The 17,967-nt window shown below is 42.7% G+C and overlaps 1 protein-coding gene across 2 annotated transcripts in view; it reads left to right on the forward strand.

The window, feature by feature from the left end:
* GLI2 (GLI family zinc finger 2) overlaps window positions 1-17,967 on the forward strand; it is a 175,420-nt gene that overhangs the window by 118,392 nt on the left and 39,061 nt on the right. The gene's annotated exons all lie outside the window — the stretch shown is intronic.

A 17,967-nucleotide genomic window follows, 5' to 3' on the forward strand; every position in this document is an offset into this window, starting at 1 on the left:
TTTGCTACTGTCACAGTTGTGAATTTATTCCTATTAAAAAAAAAAAAATATATATATATATATATATATATAAGACAGCAACAAAACACAAACCCTCCTCAGTTCTGCAGGATAGAAATCTCTTGGAAAATCTGTCTTCACACATGCTCAGTGGAGAGGTGTTAGAGGTTGGCAGTGAAATTTTCCAAGTGGACCGACCATGCTCCAGCCCAACCGATGGGGGCTTTCCCACCGGTGCTCTCTGTTTTCTGCCAGGGCTCTCATTTGTCCCCCTACCATGGGCAGAGGGGCCTCGGCCCTGTGCGTTACCAGGTGTGTGGTTATCTTTGTAGGATGGTCTCTCATGAGGCTACAGCTTTGATCCCAGCAGGCTGCTTGGGATGGGACCAGGTAACATTCATTCCTGCAGCAAAGACGCCGCCGGGCTGCACCGCAGAACGTACGCACCAATAAGACGTGTGTGTTTTTATATTTACTTTGCTACCAGCGGAGAAAATCTCTGGCAGGTCTTGATTGATGGTACTGTGCTGCCTTGGAGATACAGTGAGCTCCCTCCAGAGTCAAAGCAAACAGCTGCTTAGAGAGACCTTCTTATGTGTTTTGCAAATTTTTACGACTTTCACCAAATAGACACATCGCTCACTGGGGAAACAGGTTTGGGGGCTCCCACATCCAATTTACCCTGTCCCCTTCTTTCCCACATGCTTCTTTTATTTACTTAGGAAAATAAGAATGTGTGAGCACACAGTAGTTTTCAGAGGCTGGTCCCCTCCACAAGGCTGGTTCAGACCTCTCCCCGCTCTGTAATTAGCAGGAGTGTGTTGCTTTTAGGTGGCTCTTGGGTAACCTACAGGAGGCACTTTGGGGAGCTATCAGTACTGCCCTCGCTGTAAAACTACCAGGTCTTATATTCACTGGGCACTCGATCTACCTCCAGAAGACCACAGATTAAATTCTGGACTACTGCACTTCTTTCTGAGGGACTGGAGAAAAAAAAATGCTTAAATACCATCTCTGCTTTCTCCCTAATTTTTTGAGAGCTGAGAACTGAAGGCTAACCAACTGTGACTCAGTACAGGAGGGGCTTGTGACATGTTTTCAGGCATCAGAAAAGAAGTACACAGCACTGCCTGTCTCTGCATAAACTGAGAAGATGCACACTTCACATCTTCTGAGCTCAGTAGGATGACAGGCTGATATCTGGTCTTACAAAAAAGAGGCAAATGAAATCTGAGATGGTCGTCCTGAATGCTTCTGTAGGTTTTTCAATCTGAATAGACCATTCTAGGGAAAAAAAGGTAAAATTTTCCACGCTCTTCATTCTAAGAGATATTTGTGCATGTATTCTGCCATAAAAACTGAGAAGATAGATTCATTGTGTATATTTGATTAAAACTGTCAGAATACTCTGAAAAAATCAGACCTGAAGTCCAGAGGGGCCTGAAAGCGTGCAGTTTTAGAGTCACTGTACCATGCAGTCAGAGGCAAGGTCCTGCAGATCAGGCTTATAAACGTTTGGATTGGATCTTCAGCTGCTGTCCACTGGCATCATAACAGTGGAGTGAGGGGCTCGGTGAGCTCAGGTGGAGTCGTGCCCATTAGCACTCAGAGAAGATCTGGGCCACCAAACTGCTTAGGCTGTGACACCACAATGTACTGAATGAAAAACTGCAGCTCTAATTTAGCCTGATCTCCACCAAAAGTGTAAAAATGGCAAGGAGGTTTTACTGTTGAGAACAAGAGCCTGATCTCTGAGGTCTTTTATGTAAACCTTTGGCATGTGTTCGTTTAATATGATGTCACCCTGTAATCCACCATTGCTTTTAAATGTCATTCTCAGAGCTTCATGTCAGCAAGTCTTAAGTGATAATCCCTTTGCTTACCTCACTTTATAGTAGATTAAAAGTGACTTCATGCTTCCACCTTATCCACTGCTAAGCTTGTGCTTTAGGAAAAAATTATTTGAACTCTCTTCTCCCACTGCTTTTTAAAGACTTTCTAAGCAGCAAAGGTCTTTCAGAAGCTATCTCAATGGTATAGCCCACTTTCCTTTGCTTTCAGCATCCTGTGAAAATGGATCAATGTTCAGTGCCAGTCTCCTGCCCTGTCAAACTCCAATGTCACAAATTTGTTTCCCAGGTTTTCTCTCTGCTAAATGTGGAGCACTGCCTCTTGGCTTTTCCTTTTTCTTAATCCTAAATAAATCCCCTCTCTGGTTGATGTTTCTCCCCTCAAAAGGTTCTTACAGTCATGAGGACAGGAGGCAGTGAAAACTTCTTTGCCCCAGTGCTGCTCCTGTCCAGCACAGGGTCTGCCATTTCTGCTCTTGTAGCTACTATAGCAAATCCTTTCTCAGTCTACAGAGCTTTCCATGCACTTCATCTCCTCAGTTTGCCCTCCTTCTCTTCTTCGTGAGTGTCACCCTCCTGCTCCTAACACACCTCCCCTTGTAACACCCCCCTCCAGATACTTGCTCATATCCTTCCTCCTACAGTAGTGAACTCACCAGGCTGCAGCCTGCAACCTATACTCAAACATCAGCCTGCTCAGCCTCCTCGTTTTCATTGTTTCTCTGAAATCTTTCCAGTGTGCAGAGAAAAAATGGACAAAACCCAAGCATCCCATTGGCTTGTAAAATGGAGGTTGCAGCACATCACTTTTCAGATGCTGCTAATTTGAGCTCCCAGCTACCAGTGGCCAGGGGAAGCAAGTAACAGAAGGTGCTGAGAGAGAAAGAAAACCAATAGCAGGAATGCTGGCCTGTAATGTTGGGAGAAAAAAAATGCAGGGTTTGTAATGTACATGCAGAGCGGAAAATTTAAAATCACATCCAAAACTTCCCCCCACGCAGTAAAGTGCAGCGAAGTCAATTTACCCTGGAAGGATGAAGGACTGAGTCAACTCTGCTGGGATTAGAACATGTGGTTCGAGGGATCCTAGGTATTTCAGGTCTGATTCTTGGACCACCCAGATGGCTGTGGGGAAAGGAAGAAAAAATAATAACAAAAAAAAAAGAAAAAAGGACCCTATTTGGCAAAACGGCAGCTCTGGATACCCTGCCTGCAGCTAACACTGCGTGCTCACATCTGCACAACTCAAAGGGAGGAGGTAGGTGCTGTAACTCTGACAAATCTCAGATCTGTGGAGTGCTCCTGTGGGAACGTGTGCCTTTAAGTGGGCTTCCTAGGTCCCTGAATTTGACACTGGACCATGTACGTATGCCTTTCTTCCGTGTGCCAGACCATTTTGAGAGTTTGCGATATTGCAAAGTGTTCCTGCTCGGAGGGTTTTCATGTCTGTTCTTTAATGCTTCGCCACTGACATTACATAGATAACTAACAGAGCTAAAATTTAGGTAATTACTTGGGTCAGTTTTTATAAGTGACAGTATGATGTAAGATTGTAAGTCCCACTGTACGAGATCTGGCTAGCAACATTATTTTTAAAGTGGTTATTGTGGGTTTCAACATAACAGAGGGCCAGGTCGTCAACTGCTAGAAATGAAAGGCATTGTGGGTTTTTCAAACGTGCTATACTTCAATTAATACCAAACTTCCTCAGCCCCCATTGAAACTCTGGACCCCCAGGTCAGACCTGATGGAAGTGTCAAGTATCTAGAAATTAAGAAAATGACTGGAATATGAAAATGACCCTAATATATTAACATGTATGTTTGGAGTCCAAGGTGCTTTGCCAGGCTACATTGTTCTTGTGTTTCTGTCGTGCTGATAGGGATGTTTTCTGACCTCTCTCCTCTCTACAGTAGACCAATGCATGTAGCTAAGCTTATGTTAAATCAGTTTACATGATATCAGTAGGTATCAAAGGCTCGTAAAGACTCCACTTTACGAGCACTTTACTCGCTTAATCGGGTTGTGATACAATTGCTGGTAGTAATCAATAGTCAAAGGAGAATATGACCCTTTCATGGTTTTTTCAAGCTGATGTTGGGGAGAACACCTTGCAGTGTGGCAGGAGGCGGAGAAGTAGCCTTCTCCCTCTCACAGCCGAGGGATTTCTTTCTTCCTCAGCCTGTTTTATCTTTCCCCAACCCCTTGCTGTCCAAGGCATTCGTAACAGCACCTGGTTGCACTTCAGTGTGACTGAAAAAGTACTCTAGGTCTGCATGTGTAACTGAAGTGCAGTTGCACTGAGCTTTCTGTCGGTTTCAGTCTCTCTGAAAAACAAACCTGTACCTAAATCCTGTAAGGGCCTTTGAAGTGCTTTCCTTTTGATCCTGTAAAAGCATCCTGAAGAAGAATTTGTCTCATTCCTCCTTTTGCTTCTTCATGAGAGGCTTTCCTAGTTTGGTTCTAGAGCTACTTAGGTGGCTTTGATTTGCAGACCAACTACAGGATGTGTTACCTGCTGGCTGAGCACTTCATCCGGAAGCTTCTTAAGATCCCAAGGGATAACCACACATCCCAAATTACCACTGGTACCAGATTGTATTTAATACATGACTGATAGGAAAGCTTCAGGCTAACAGTTGCGTTAAAGCAATGTTCCTACATGTGTAGTAGTTGGGTAGAGATAGTGATAGGAGGATGGTTGGACTAGATGATCTTATAGGTCCTTTCCAACCTTATGAACTTATGAACTTATGAACTTATGTGTATTCTTGTTTGTGACTATTTGTCTGAGTTCTGAGATACAACATCTGATTTCACCTACTTTCTTTTATCCCAGATTGAGCACAGCACAATATTTTACAAGAGAATATTGTATGGATATGTATGGATGACAAAACAGAAGAATGTAGAAAGATAAGAGAATGAAGGAAATAAAGCATTCAGTCATCAAATCAGTAAATGAAAGGAAGATGAATCTACTGGGGAATAGCAAAGAAAGAGATGTTTGTAGGAGAGATTTGATAAGAAATGATGAGCTGATGAGGCAGAGGGACATTCAGGAAGTGATCCAGGCTACAGAACTGGTTTTGAGGCTCTCAGTTCAGGAAAAACCTGGCAATACGTTTAATTAGAAATGCATGTTTAAATGTTGACATAAAAGGAGCTTAGATGGGTGTTTGCATGCAGGCCTGGGTAGAGGCGTTCTTCTGAATGTGCCATAGAATAGCAGATCTTTACTAAACACTGTTGTGTAGTCATGCTGGAAAAATAGTTAATGTTTGTGATTTTTCATGTGACAATATAGACTTGGCAGCTGGCTTCAGACCTGTTACAGTAACTGATTATTTGTTGGTATTCTCATGAAGGGCTTCACTTCAGCAATGTTTCTCTAAATAATCTTGACAAAGTAAAAGTTAAGCCTTAATGAAAAGAGACTTCAGCTCCATGGTATACAGCAGAGCCCAGATTAGGGTGGATTCTAATATCTGCAGACTGGAGAGAAGGATATTGAAGTTAGTTCCCAGAGGATAAATTACACAAAAGTTATTTCTAGCGTTTTCCCCTTTTTCCTAGTTCTCCAACCCAACTGTTTCTGTGTTAGAAGTAATGCCAAGAACCAATGAAAAGCAAGGTATCTATAGACTTTTTTTGTCCCAGTACATTTGATTGCTTAAGTACAATTATTACCTGTTTGTCTGTTATTCCCTGTAAAAGTCTCTGAGCAGACAGCTGATGATGGTTTCACCTTTCATGGTGAAACCAGTGTCAGCTGCTCCCAAATCACTTTATTCACTCGATAAAAAATAATAATAATAATAATAAGACCTTCCAAATTCCAATTAAATTTCTAGCCATCATTGGGAAAGGAATCGTGTACAAGCACATAACCAAACCTAACATCAGGTTAGGTCAGGAAAGTTCAGTCCATTCCTCAGGGTCAGCAATGAGGAGATGACCAAAACATAAGAGGCTAACATGAAACTGAGTCAGCTTAGATATTTTGCAAGCTCTGTCTTTCTAAGAGAGTCCCATGTGACCCCTATTGAGGACATATACACTGAACTTTGGGACTGCAGTGAATGAGAATGACAACCACTTCACGTTCCTCACTGGAGCATCATCACGTGGCATTGCCTGGTGAGTCAGAGGGAAAGGCCTTCTCCCACCAACACCACTTCCTCCGTGTCCTGGGATTTTCTTTGCAAGTCATCCCCTTCAGGTCCTGGCTGGGTCTTGACCTCTCTTGGCATGTGAGGGCTAAACCTGGTACGACTCCAGATTTCCCACAGCCGTGTCTGGTTTGAATCCTGTCAGTGCTGAGATGAGCGTTACCGCAAGAATAAGAAGCTCTTCAAATACTTATTTGTTTGTTTTAAGAGACAGCTTCTGCCAAATGTAAGGTAGGTGAGAGGCGAGAGCACTGGGAGCTGTAGCTTCTTTCCCTTTGGTCCAGGATCCTATCAGCTTGCTTTCTCCATGCTTGATAGCTGCAGAGCAGGATTTGCATTTCTGTTGAAGTATGAGATGGTTTTTGATAAGGATGATGCTAAGCAGAACAGAGGTTTGGGCTTCATTTCCATACAGAGACTGCATTGCTTCAGGTATATCAAACTGGTGCAACGTATCGGTTGTGTGACCTGCCCCAAGGTAAATCAGTGAGCAAATGGCATAGGCAAGGATAGAAAATTCCTCGAGGTGCCCTCCTCTGAGGAGCAGATCATGCTTCCTCCCAATAAACTTGCACTGGGTTCGGTGGTTTCCTGTCCCTTCATTTGGTTTCTGACTGCATTGCCAAACTGGCCTTTATCCAGATTCTGGTTGCTGTGATTGATTTCATTGCTTTGCCTTTCCTAAAACCAACCCCAGCCCTACCATCTCTGTGTTCATTGGTGGCTTTTGTTCCAGGCAGGGCAATTCTGTGGTTCACACGTTCACCAGCAAAATTATTGCAATCTGTGAACTTCCAGTGTAGTTAGGGTTTGTGTGATTGTGTCTGTGCAGTTTAATTGTGCCCTCCTCCATCCGTTACTGTGCTTAGTTGATGAAAAGTGTACTGATAACCTCTTTCCGTATGATGCATTTTGTGGTCTGTGCTCCTCAGAATGCTTCTGAACTTCAAACGAAAGAGCCTTCATGGTCTGGGAGCAGATCTTAGTACAGCAGAGCTAGAGATTGAAGTGAAACTGGAGATTTTTACGCGGTCTTCTTGGTGGATGAAGGTAGAAGATAGAGAGGGCATTGTTGGGAGCGCTGCAAAAGCTTGTAAAATATGACAGTAAAATTCTAGGGATACAATAGCATGGACTGTATTTGTTCTTTATTTTTGTTGTGTCAAACTTTCAGCCTGCTTCACAGAGCAGCAGAATGAAAGGTTTGAAGTGGCACTTGTGTAATTAATGTTTGATCTCCCACTCACAGGTCTTACCAACTCTACTTGCACTTGCTCTGTTTCTCGAATACTCAGTGTTTGAGCTTAGAAAATGAACTGTACCTCCTTGTATGTTTTTGTTTGTTTGTTTTGCTAGAAGTTTTTACAGCAGGTGGGAATGGTTGTATTAATCTTAACAGCATTCATGAGTATCAAATGTGTACTGAGTGCTGAGCAAGAGTAAATATTTTGCCATTTAATTATGAACAACTTTAAAACTTGCACCGTTATGTGATGCATGTAAAGTGAATTGTTAATAGTAGGAGTTCGGTTCTGATAGCTGAATTTCCTTGGTTTCTAATAATGTTATATATATAGAAACCATAAAACATTTTGAAAACCTGCTTTACTTTCACGTGCAACGACCTTTGCTTACTTCAGCAAATTAAATAAAAGATGCAAAAAAAAACAAAACCCAAAACATGTGAAGAGTGGGTGCAAAGTAAACTTGTAGACATCTAGTCCAGTGGACATCTGTGTAGACATCCAGCTCCCCTGATCAGCTGGCTGCTTCTTGAATGTACATGGGAGCTCACACCCACTGCAAGCAATGCAGGCTGCATAAGATACTTGAATTTGCTAAAAGAAGACTAATGGGATTTTCAAAGGCTGCTACCACGTGGAAAGCTTGCTGCCAGGATTTTGGCATATCTTTGATTTCCTGAGTTGGTTTGTTTGTCACTGATGTCTAAGTAGGTTAAATAATCCACTGCACCTGAGCAATTCTTTTTTCTCATTCCCAGACCACAGTACAATAGCCCTATGTTTGCCTTTTCCAAAACTGGAGAAAAATCTTTAAATTAAATTTTGTGCTAAATTATTAAAGCCATTTCAAATGTTTTCATTAAAATATGATTATGTTTAATAGCCCTTCTCTTGAATTTTAAATAGAACCAATACTTTGTGACTTAATTACTCAGCTATAGGTCTTCTTTAAAAAAAATTTTTACCTTACGGTAATAAAAATTATTGTATTTACATAGTTCTGACCTCAGCACATCTCATTTTACCAACTAAGTCCATCATTTAAAGGGCACACGATGTTAACATCTTTTTGGCTCACCTGAGAGTTTACATCACGCTTTTCCCAAAGAGACCACTTTGGGAATCTGACATCTGAGGGTAGGGATGGGCTCATTCGAGGCTCAGCTGAGTACTGGAGACATTGAATTTACTGTCTTTTCACAGCTGAGTTTAACGCCCTGCTTTTGGCTGACCTGAAGGAAGGTGTGGGCCACTGTATGCGTGAAAAGTCAGGTGAGGGCAGTGGCTGGGGGAGTGAGGCCATGACATGTGGATGGAGGCCTCTGGCACGTGGTAGCAGGGCGATGAGCTGTGCTGTGCTCACATGTCCTCTCCTCCTTGGCTGGTACGTGTCATGTCTACTGGACCCTGACGTAGCCACAGCAGATGCGCGAGGGCGAGCTCTTCCTCCTTGAAAAGCCATGTGCTTTTATAGCTTGTATAACGTGCTTGTATAGCTCTCCAGCTAAAACAGTGATCAGCGATGACTCTTTGAATGTTTTTCTGCATTTGCATTTACAAAAGCTGGATAAGCCTTTGAAAAAAAATATCTGATAAGTAGCAGGCAATTGAATTAACCACTGTTGACTGTGTTGCTGTCTCTTAACAAACTCCATCTGTATGGTCTCCCTTTGTAGACACAATTTTATAACTTAATTTCCCTACCAAAACATCAGTGTTTACTTAGTAAGAAATCTGTTCTTTGTCAGCTTAAAACAGTGATTTCTTTATTACCACTCTGCTCAGGGAATGACAGCACAGAGTTGGCACTGGAGCAAGTCTGGTTGAGTCTACAGCGTTGTAATGGAAACAGGGTGAACCGAGGGTCAAGTATAATGGGATTTGTATACAGAAATGTGTCTGCATAAGGAATAGCTGAATGAGATAAGAGAATGAAAGATGAGGCCCGCAGGTCTCCCTTTGCATGGCGGTGAGCCGCTGGCAGCAGAAGGGAGGTGTTGCAGTAGGTACTTACAGATGCTGACTTGGGGAGATGTGGTTACCTCGGTGCTGGCAGAGTTGAGATGACTCCATCATGCCTGTTCCAGCACTAGCTAGTATTGGGGGTATTGGATGGATGAGGTGGCAGTTGGTGATTACTTTGTAATTGTATTCTATGTAGTTTTTATTGATATCAGGACAGACAGGGTCAGTGAGGGGTTTTTGAGCTTTTACAGTCTGTGGACTCCCTGAAAATTTTGGGTGGGGTTGTTAAGCATGGTATAGCGAATTTAACCTGAGTGAGAGGAGGCTTGCAGGGTTTTTATGCTCTTTCACAGCTCCTAGTTCTTTGTGATTTTCAAGGGTTTTGCAAACCACAGGTTGGAAAGCACTGGTATAAGTTTTCTGCAGTAAATAGATGAGGAACATCAGCTTCCTGCTCCTTAACTGAAAAATATGTCAGATTTTCCTGTGTCATTTGTAAACTGAAAGGAGGGCAGCTGTTGAGAATAACTCAAATTGATTTTGGGGTGGTACATGGTTGACAATACAAAATATCACATCCCTTCTTATCGTGAGTTGATGAACTGAGGGGGCAGCCTGGCTCCCTTGAAGTCTGTAGGAGCTGTACAACTCTTCCACCAGTGCTGAGGTTTTACCATAGGACTGGGCTTTGGCTTATCACATTTAATTTCCCTTGTGATAGAGCCTTCCTATCACAAGGGAATTACACTGCGAGTTGGAGATGGTAGAGAAAAGCCAGGTGTTTAATGCAGTCAATTGGAATGAGGTCCTGCTTTCTCTGAATTGTGTTCATCTTTTACCTTTGGAAAATGAACAGCTGAATATTGTCCAGCTTTTTTAAAAACATCCATGTTTCATTCCGGTGCACTTTATTTTTTTTTTCTAATGATCAAAAAAAAAAAAATTTAAAAAAGAAGTTAAAAAGAAGAAATTAAAAGAGCGAGGGATATTGTTAATTCTCTTACTTTGCACAGAAAACACAAGGTATTTCTGAGAGAAGCTCTCATTAGAAATAAAAAAGCTTTTCTCCCTGTAGTCGTTTTATCTGTGAAAAACTTTTGCCTAGTTCTGCTCTTCAGCATGTAATTATTAGCTGTTCCACATCCTCATAGCAAAGGAGAGGATGGTTAGATCAGCCAGCCCGCTGGATCAGATCTTACATTACATCTTGAGCTCTTTGAGTGCCATTAGCATTTCCTTTTAGAAGCGAAGAAATATTGACAGTTTGGTAGGTTATCTCGCATTTTACTGCACGTTAGGGCACTTCAAAGTCTTTATATAGTGATGGGAACTGTCACGAAGTAGATGTGAAAGGGGCCTTTGGTCCAACTAAACCTGTCAGCAAGAAGATTTAGGGCAGATGGTTATTATTAGAAATCAATGTATTTATTATATATTGTTCGTGAATATTTCCCTTTGGAGGTTTCTGTGAGTGCTGTTGCTGTTTAAAATGTGTCAAATGCCAATAAAATTAATTCCTACAGAAAACCCGTCAAGCTCCAACCCAAAGCTTTGCTATTATAGGAATGTGTGTCTTTTACTTCTTTGTGCTGTGATGCACCAGAGACAGGTACATGCAGCACAGCAGCAGTGTATCTGGGGTGTGCATGTGAGAGATATTTCTGTGTGGCTATCACAGTCACCTGTGCCTACAGACTGACGGCTGTGTCTAAAAGGACTTTGTAGAGATCTGTGGTGTCCCTGTTCCTGTTCCTTTTCATTCCCCTTTGTTAACCATTTTCCTGGTTAGTTCCACTTGGTTACAACAGCTTACTGCTGCCTGGAGCAAGCACAGCATCTTTCTAAAGCATGAAGTCTAGTGGCTTTCCCTTGTATTTCAGAAGAAAGACAAAAGAAATTCCACGTGTTTTGTAATTAATTGGGTGTAGGTTTTCCTTCCTTAGTGTCTTGGTTAGTTATAGGATTTAAAGACCTTGAGTTATGGGAAGAGAAAATTTCCCACTAGAAAAGGAGGGTATTAGCAGCAGCATTAATGCTGGAAGACGCTGCCCTGGAACAAAGATTCATTTTCCATTTGCCCCATGATTTACAGCATGTTCCAACCAAGTGATTTGGCTATGGTCTTCTGGCATAACATTGTTTGCCCTTTCCCTGACATTTTGCATATAAAGAGAAGTTATGAGCTTCTTGGGCATTCAAGGTACCAGGAAATGCAGGAGTCTACCTAATTTGTTAACATGAAATTATAGATGTCTGACATAGACTCCGTTAGTTAACATTGGTTGGAGTAATGCTGCAGCCAGTTGATTGTATTACAGTCATGATGAAGAGGAATGTCCCTTTTTGCCTTTCTGGGATATGACGGGTACGGAGCCAAGGCAGATTTAAAGTGTAATGAATGAATAGGCATTTTCTGTGGTTTGCTTGACTCTTCCATGAGCTTCACTGCTGCACTGTTGTTCCTAGTGACTTACCATCTCCACAGCAGGTCAATGCCAGCGTAACATGGAAAGGGACTTCTCAGAGATACTATAGGTACAGACTTTTAAATGTTAAGCCACTCCCTAGCACTTGAATGTTATTTTCTTTTAAGGCAGAAAAACAACACCCAAAAGTAGCATGGCCAGAAGACACTAGGCAGGGATCAAAAATTCAGATTTCCTCCCCACACACATACACTTCCCATTTGTTTTCCCAAGCCCAGTGTCTTCACAGCTATAAGCAAAATACTCACTCAAAAGTACTTATATCCTCACCATATGCCCTGAGAGAAATCAATCAGATGCAGATAAACAGCTGTGTCACATCTAACACACCTTTCTAGCACCCGTTTCCCACACTCCCCCTGGTTGAACATGCTTTCAGATCTTCCTCATCCTCCTGCTCTGCTCTTCCTTGGGGATCTGGTCTGCGCCTCCACCTGGCACCATCGCACTCCTCCCTGCTTCCCACTTCACTAGCCCCCTGCAATCTGCAAAGTCACTTCCCAGCCCTCATCCCCTCCCTACCATGAACTCGTAGCATCTTTACACCCCAACTTTCTTATCTTGTGGCTTTCAGAACCAGATTCTCACATCTGGTGGCTTGAGCCAGAAGTTCACACAACTCCAGGTTTGCATCATTCCTTCTGTCTGTCACTAGATTACTTTCATTGGCTCTTCTTTGCCAACGACTTCGTGACTTCTGTTCATGCTTTCTTTCATGTCTATTCTCTAGCCCTCCTTCCCTCTCTTCCCCTCAGCCACCTTCCTTGAAGTTCCCCTTCTTAAAATATTCTTCTTCTCTGAAGGCTTTCATCATTAGTCTCTCAGTAAACTATCTTAGAGACTCATCTGCCATGCTTTGATTTATTCATTGTGTTGTGTTTTTTTTCTTGGCGGGTATCTCACAAGAACTGAGGTGGTCATCCTTCTACCTCCACTGCTAAAGGAAAGCTTGTGTGAAAAGGTGGGCTTTCAGAACTTAAATTAAAAGATCATGTAAGATAATTGGATAAAAAAAGGGATATTAGGATCTGAAACAGAATGTTTACTTGCTTTGATGTGTTTTGGGAACATATGTCTGCACAGAGGGCTGTGTGGCTGATTAAGTATAAAACAACCCAGGAAAAAATCACCGCTGTTAAGCTTAAATCAAAGGTCTCTCCTCAAGACACTAATTTGATTTGGGTTTGAAGGTCCCATATCAACTCTGATTTCTACCTTTGATGTCTGACTTCTTTTTGTGTTGCATAATGGAGGGCAATCTTAGTTATTTAAAATATGCATTTTTCTTCCATTTTAATAACAAATATTGTTATTGTTCTATTGTGTTCCAGTTGTGCCTTCAAGTATCAGCCAAGGCTAGACCTTCATTGTGCTAAATGTTGTGTAAAAAGAGTAAGAACCTGCATGTAGATAGGACAGTTTCTAATCTGAGGACTGGTCCCTATACGGAGTTATTCTAGTGCAAGCTTTGCTCCTTCCAAGAGATGCTGTTGTCCCCATATGCTGTCAGCAGTCCGTGAGCTCAAGAACATTGCTAACTTCTGGTGGGCCTTAGATTAAAAAAATAAAATAAAAAATTGAAGTTTGAACCAAAATGCTTTTGATTTCATTGATTACAAATATTAATACAGACACATCAAGTGGATTAAAAATGTGTTTTTCTAAGGAATGGAAAAAAAAAAAGACTGAGAAACTGTACCACCATATTTACTATGCTGTTTCCACAGCGTGGCTGGAAAATAGTGTAATCAACAAGTTAGCGGCCTGTTCTTGTTCCTCCTGCCACAGTCAGTGGCAGTTTTCTTTGACTATAGTGGTACAAAATTAGACTTTAAGGCACAATTTTTAAAGGTATTTAGACAACTACCATTGCCAATGGACGTGCAGTGGGATTTTTCATAATGCCTAAGTAAGTCCTTCTAAAGGCAGGGCCCTAACCACAAATCCACAAATAAGGGTTTTTATATTCAGAGATTTTCGTCTGTGAAGACCCACAGCAGCTACCACAGTTATCTGATCTAACATCTGTGACACCAGCCGTAGAACTCCTCCCTTTCATTTCTACACTGGATGAAATTACTCCTTCCTACTATTAAAATTCCAAACCTCCAAACACTTCGAACCCATCTTTTAGAAAAACATCTAGTTTTGCCATAAGGTATTGCAGCAGTGCTGTATTTACCACTTCCCTCCATAAACTGTTCTAATGAGAGCTTGCCCTCACTGTTTAAATATATTTTTCTTTTAATTATTTTTCTAGTTTTCAGTGCCTCAAAGCCATATTTGAGGGGAAAGAAGAAAATGGGATTTGCTCAAAGCATGCCCCTTAAATTTCTGCAGAGAAGCTGTAGCAATTTTTGTCCAGCTTCGCAGCAAGAGCATTAGTTGCTGAATTGGTAAAGGTAACCTTCATTTTCTGTAATATCCATTTTTGTGAGTATAAAAAAAATAATGTTTTTATCTCATTTTAAAGCTGATAAAATACAGGAAAAAGAAACATCTCAGCAGGGGAGGGCTGGGAGTTAGCAGTGATTTGTCTTGGTTCCCCTTCTTCCTACTTGGATATGAAGCTGGCGTCTTCAGACTGACAGCTCCATCTCAGGGCATCGGGTACTTTACTGGACTGTTAGAACCTTACCGTGGTGCTGGGAGAGCTGGGAAGCAGGGATGATCTCTCACATCATTGTCAGGCTCTCAGGCAGGCATGTAAGGTCAGGACAACTTCCTGCTGGCACACCGCAATCTGTGCATCCTTTGCTTTCCAAGTGGAAAAAATTGGGAAGGGGGCAATCTTTGTGAGTGATGGAATACCACATGAATTATATCATTGTGGCCCAGGTTTGACCTCTGAAAGGTGCCGTGTTTTGAGGGACCTTGCAGGGTTTCATCCTGGGGGGACCAGACCGTGCAAGTCACGACCTTCCGCCCTTCCTTCTGTAACGGACCTTAAATCAGAAATAAACAGAGGTGAAGTCAAGGGGCTAGCGAGAGCTGTTTAGACTGAACCCTTTAACTGGGGCACTGTAGGTTTCCTGCTGCACAAAGCTGTGGCATCCCCTACGTAGTGTCTGCCATGAGTGTGGTCCCTTTTTGGGTATCCCTATGGATCTTCCACATCTCCCGTGGGCAAGGGGAGGTGTTCTGGTTACACAGGGCTTATGAAAATCAGGCCAGGATGTTTGATTTATCTTAAGGAACAAATCTAAGGATTTTTATGTGGGGTTTGGATGTGGTCATTGGTTTTTAAAAGCTTTTTTTTATAGCAAAACTCTACCAGGCAATGTTACCCCCACAAGAGCAGTTCTGTTCCTAGCTTCCATTCCTGTGTAGCCGCTGTGCAGTTTTTTTATTGCACACCAAAACAATTGCCTGCAAGAGTCCATATTCCATTAAGCATATGGAAAAGTATTCAGCCCTTTGTTTTCTGCTGAATGAATGCATTTGGCATGTAAACATTAGTTTAGACTAGTCATGGGATGTTGGTGGTAGTTAATTGTCTCCATTTTTCTGTGTTTTGTTTAACTGATGGAGATTACTTCAGAAATGTGCAACTTCTTCTACTGCTGCATTCATTGCTGGGTGCCCTTTGTGGGGGCTCCAGACCTGCAATGAGATGGTTCAAGGTTTGGGGATGGCTGGTACGTAGCATGTAAATGGTGCAAAGCTCTGTGCTCTCTGGGGAGTGTTACCCATTGCCCTGGCAAAGCTGTGTAAGGCGGTAAAGATAGTACACTGCCAACAGCATCACCCTGCAGCCCTTAGATGGGGTCAGCTAATATCTCCCCAGTATTAGTGTGAGCAGGGAAGAGAGAGCCTATTCTGGTGGGTGGGGGAATTCATCAGGTCTTGTGCACTTACTTAGAGATGAGATTTGCTGTACGAGTCGTGAGCATTAATAATCAAACATGGGCATCTTGCCACTGCTGTGGGGAAAACAGGTCCCTGGCTCCCATTAGATTTAATGTCGTTTGGACACGTGATTCCCTTAGCCAGTGTGAAAACCAGAATCACAGCTCCTTCAGAAATGCATTGGAAGAGTGTTGGTGGGATGGCGTGTCCTGAGACTGGAGGTTGGACTAGAATTAATGCCAGTGAGAAAACCAGGAAGAGAGGAAAAGACAAGTTTTTGGGGGAATTAGGTGTGGAGGAGCCATGGTTCTGGCCTATTCCCGGTAGGCTGCTACTAGAAGACATGTTATTTTGGGATATGCTCTGGTGGAGTTGTAAACATACTTCAGCAAGATGTAATCACTGCCTGGTCGCATTCAGAGCCAAGCCAGAATGATAGCGTGATCATCCTGACACGCAGATGGGGAGATGTGGCAAGCAGAGGCTTTATGCAGAGCTGTTGGGAGGAACTTGCTCACCAGCCTGGTCTGTAGACGCAGGGCCAACCTCCTGTTGAAGTACCGCCCAGTTCTCCAGCTGCATGTGTTTTGAGTGAATTCTTGATCTTTTTCCCAGTGTTACCTTTTTGGCCAGGGTGGAGTTTTCCTGTTCTGAGGGACTCCAGTGTTTCTGCCCAATTTAGCATGGAGAAAATGAACAGCAAACCCTTCATATTGTTATATACATTTTAGATGTGGGCCTCACAGTTTGATCCACGGAGGCTCGGAAGGCTCGTAAACCTGGTAATACATAGTTCCAAGCCTGCATCAAAGAAGTTCACAGCCCTTTTGGGAGAAGCTGTGAGTACTGATGAAAGAGGGAACTTATTGTATATGTAAGAAAACTTCTTTCATGGCTTATGTATTAAGGCAGTCTCTGTGGCCCAGGGAAGATTGGGGCTGCTTTTAATTTACATCCCCCCTCACTTATATTAAGACTTCGTCAGAATAAAAATTAGTCAGATGTTTTCTTAATGACATCATTTTTTTTTAATCCTGTTTCATTTTTTCCAGATGAGGCAGTGGAGATTATTAGAAATGAATTGAAACTAAATCTGGAACAGAGACTTTGATTCACTTCTCCCTCCTCCCCGGTAGAAATAAATCGGTCGGCTCCGTGCTCAGCCGCTGTTATTAGTGGCCGTGGGAGAAAGCAGCCCACCGGCTGCGGCCAAGCTCTCCTGACGTCATGGTGAAAGGTGCTGAGCAACAGCTCACCTCAGCACTTCTGGAGGCTGGCTTCAGTCGCCCTGTAAATTGGGTAACAAAATGCTGTAACAGCGCAGGTGGAGAAGTTATGAGATCTGAAATAGCAACGCCATCATAAATTTGTCTTTTGGTACTGTGAAAGAAACCAGGCTGGATCGATCCCGCTGGGGATCCAGCTATTTGAAAGGAGGTTGTAGCAAGGTGGAGGTCAGTCTCTTTTCTCATGAGAAATAGGACAAGAGAGAATAGCCTCAAGTTGCACCAGGGTGGGTTTAGGTTAAATATGAGAAAAACTTTCTTGTCCAAAGGAGAGCTGAGGCAGCACAGGCTGCCCAGGGAGGTGGTGGTGTCACTGTCCCTGGAGGTGTTCAAGAGATGCAGCACTGGGTGACGTGGTCTGGAGCAATCACAGGCACAGGCTGACGTGGGCTGCATGATGTTGTTGGTCTTTCCAACCTTAATTATTCTATTATTCCCCTGGTGGAACCAAGGTCATGGTGTGAGGAGCGCTCACATTGGCTGCAAGGCCCTTGCTGAGCTTTGCTTTGATAGGGTTTCACTGCCTTGTATTTCACACCAGCAAGCCATGGTGTGCAGCTCTACAGAGGAGTACTTTGAACTATAAATATTTTAAAAGACATTTAATTTACTACACATCAGCAGAAAGTGTGCAAAAAAGCCACAAGGTTTACTAATTTATCAGAAAGACAGAGAAACGCACAGATCAAACAAAGACAAACATGCTCGTAAACTGCTGAATAAGTCTGCAAAGCTCACATTACATTTCTGTGTGGTTTTGTTGATATGCAAGCATTATGAATAAATTACAATGCACCTGAGCTGTTGATAAGGCAGGATGGGACCTGAGGGGCAGGTGGTGTGCCTGAACTTGTCATACCCCAGCACCAGCCTTGTGTCCAGGCAGCTCCTCACCCAGCAGGCCAGTAGTACAGCAACGTCTTAACACAAAGCAGATTTAGCTCTCACTTTGCCTGATGGCAGCTCTGCCTGTTTTGGCATCTAGCTCAAATTCACTGTTTCTCAGGTCAAGGCGTGTAGTTTTTCTGTCCTCCTTGCACCCTCTGTGGTTTGTGTAAGAGGATGGAGGATGTGGTGGGGATATGTTTGCGTGCTTTCTATTCCACCCTTGCTCA

This window comes from Cyrtonyx montezumae, unplaced genomic scaffold, assembly GCF_038088225.1.
Source record: "Cyrtonyx montezumae isolate F1298 unplaced genomic scaffold, pur_monq_1.0 scaffold_7, whole genome shotgun sequence".
Taxonomy (NCBI): domain Eukaryota; kingdom Metazoa; phylum Chordata; class Aves; order Galliformes; family Odontophoridae; genus Cyrtonyx; species Cyrtonyx montezumae.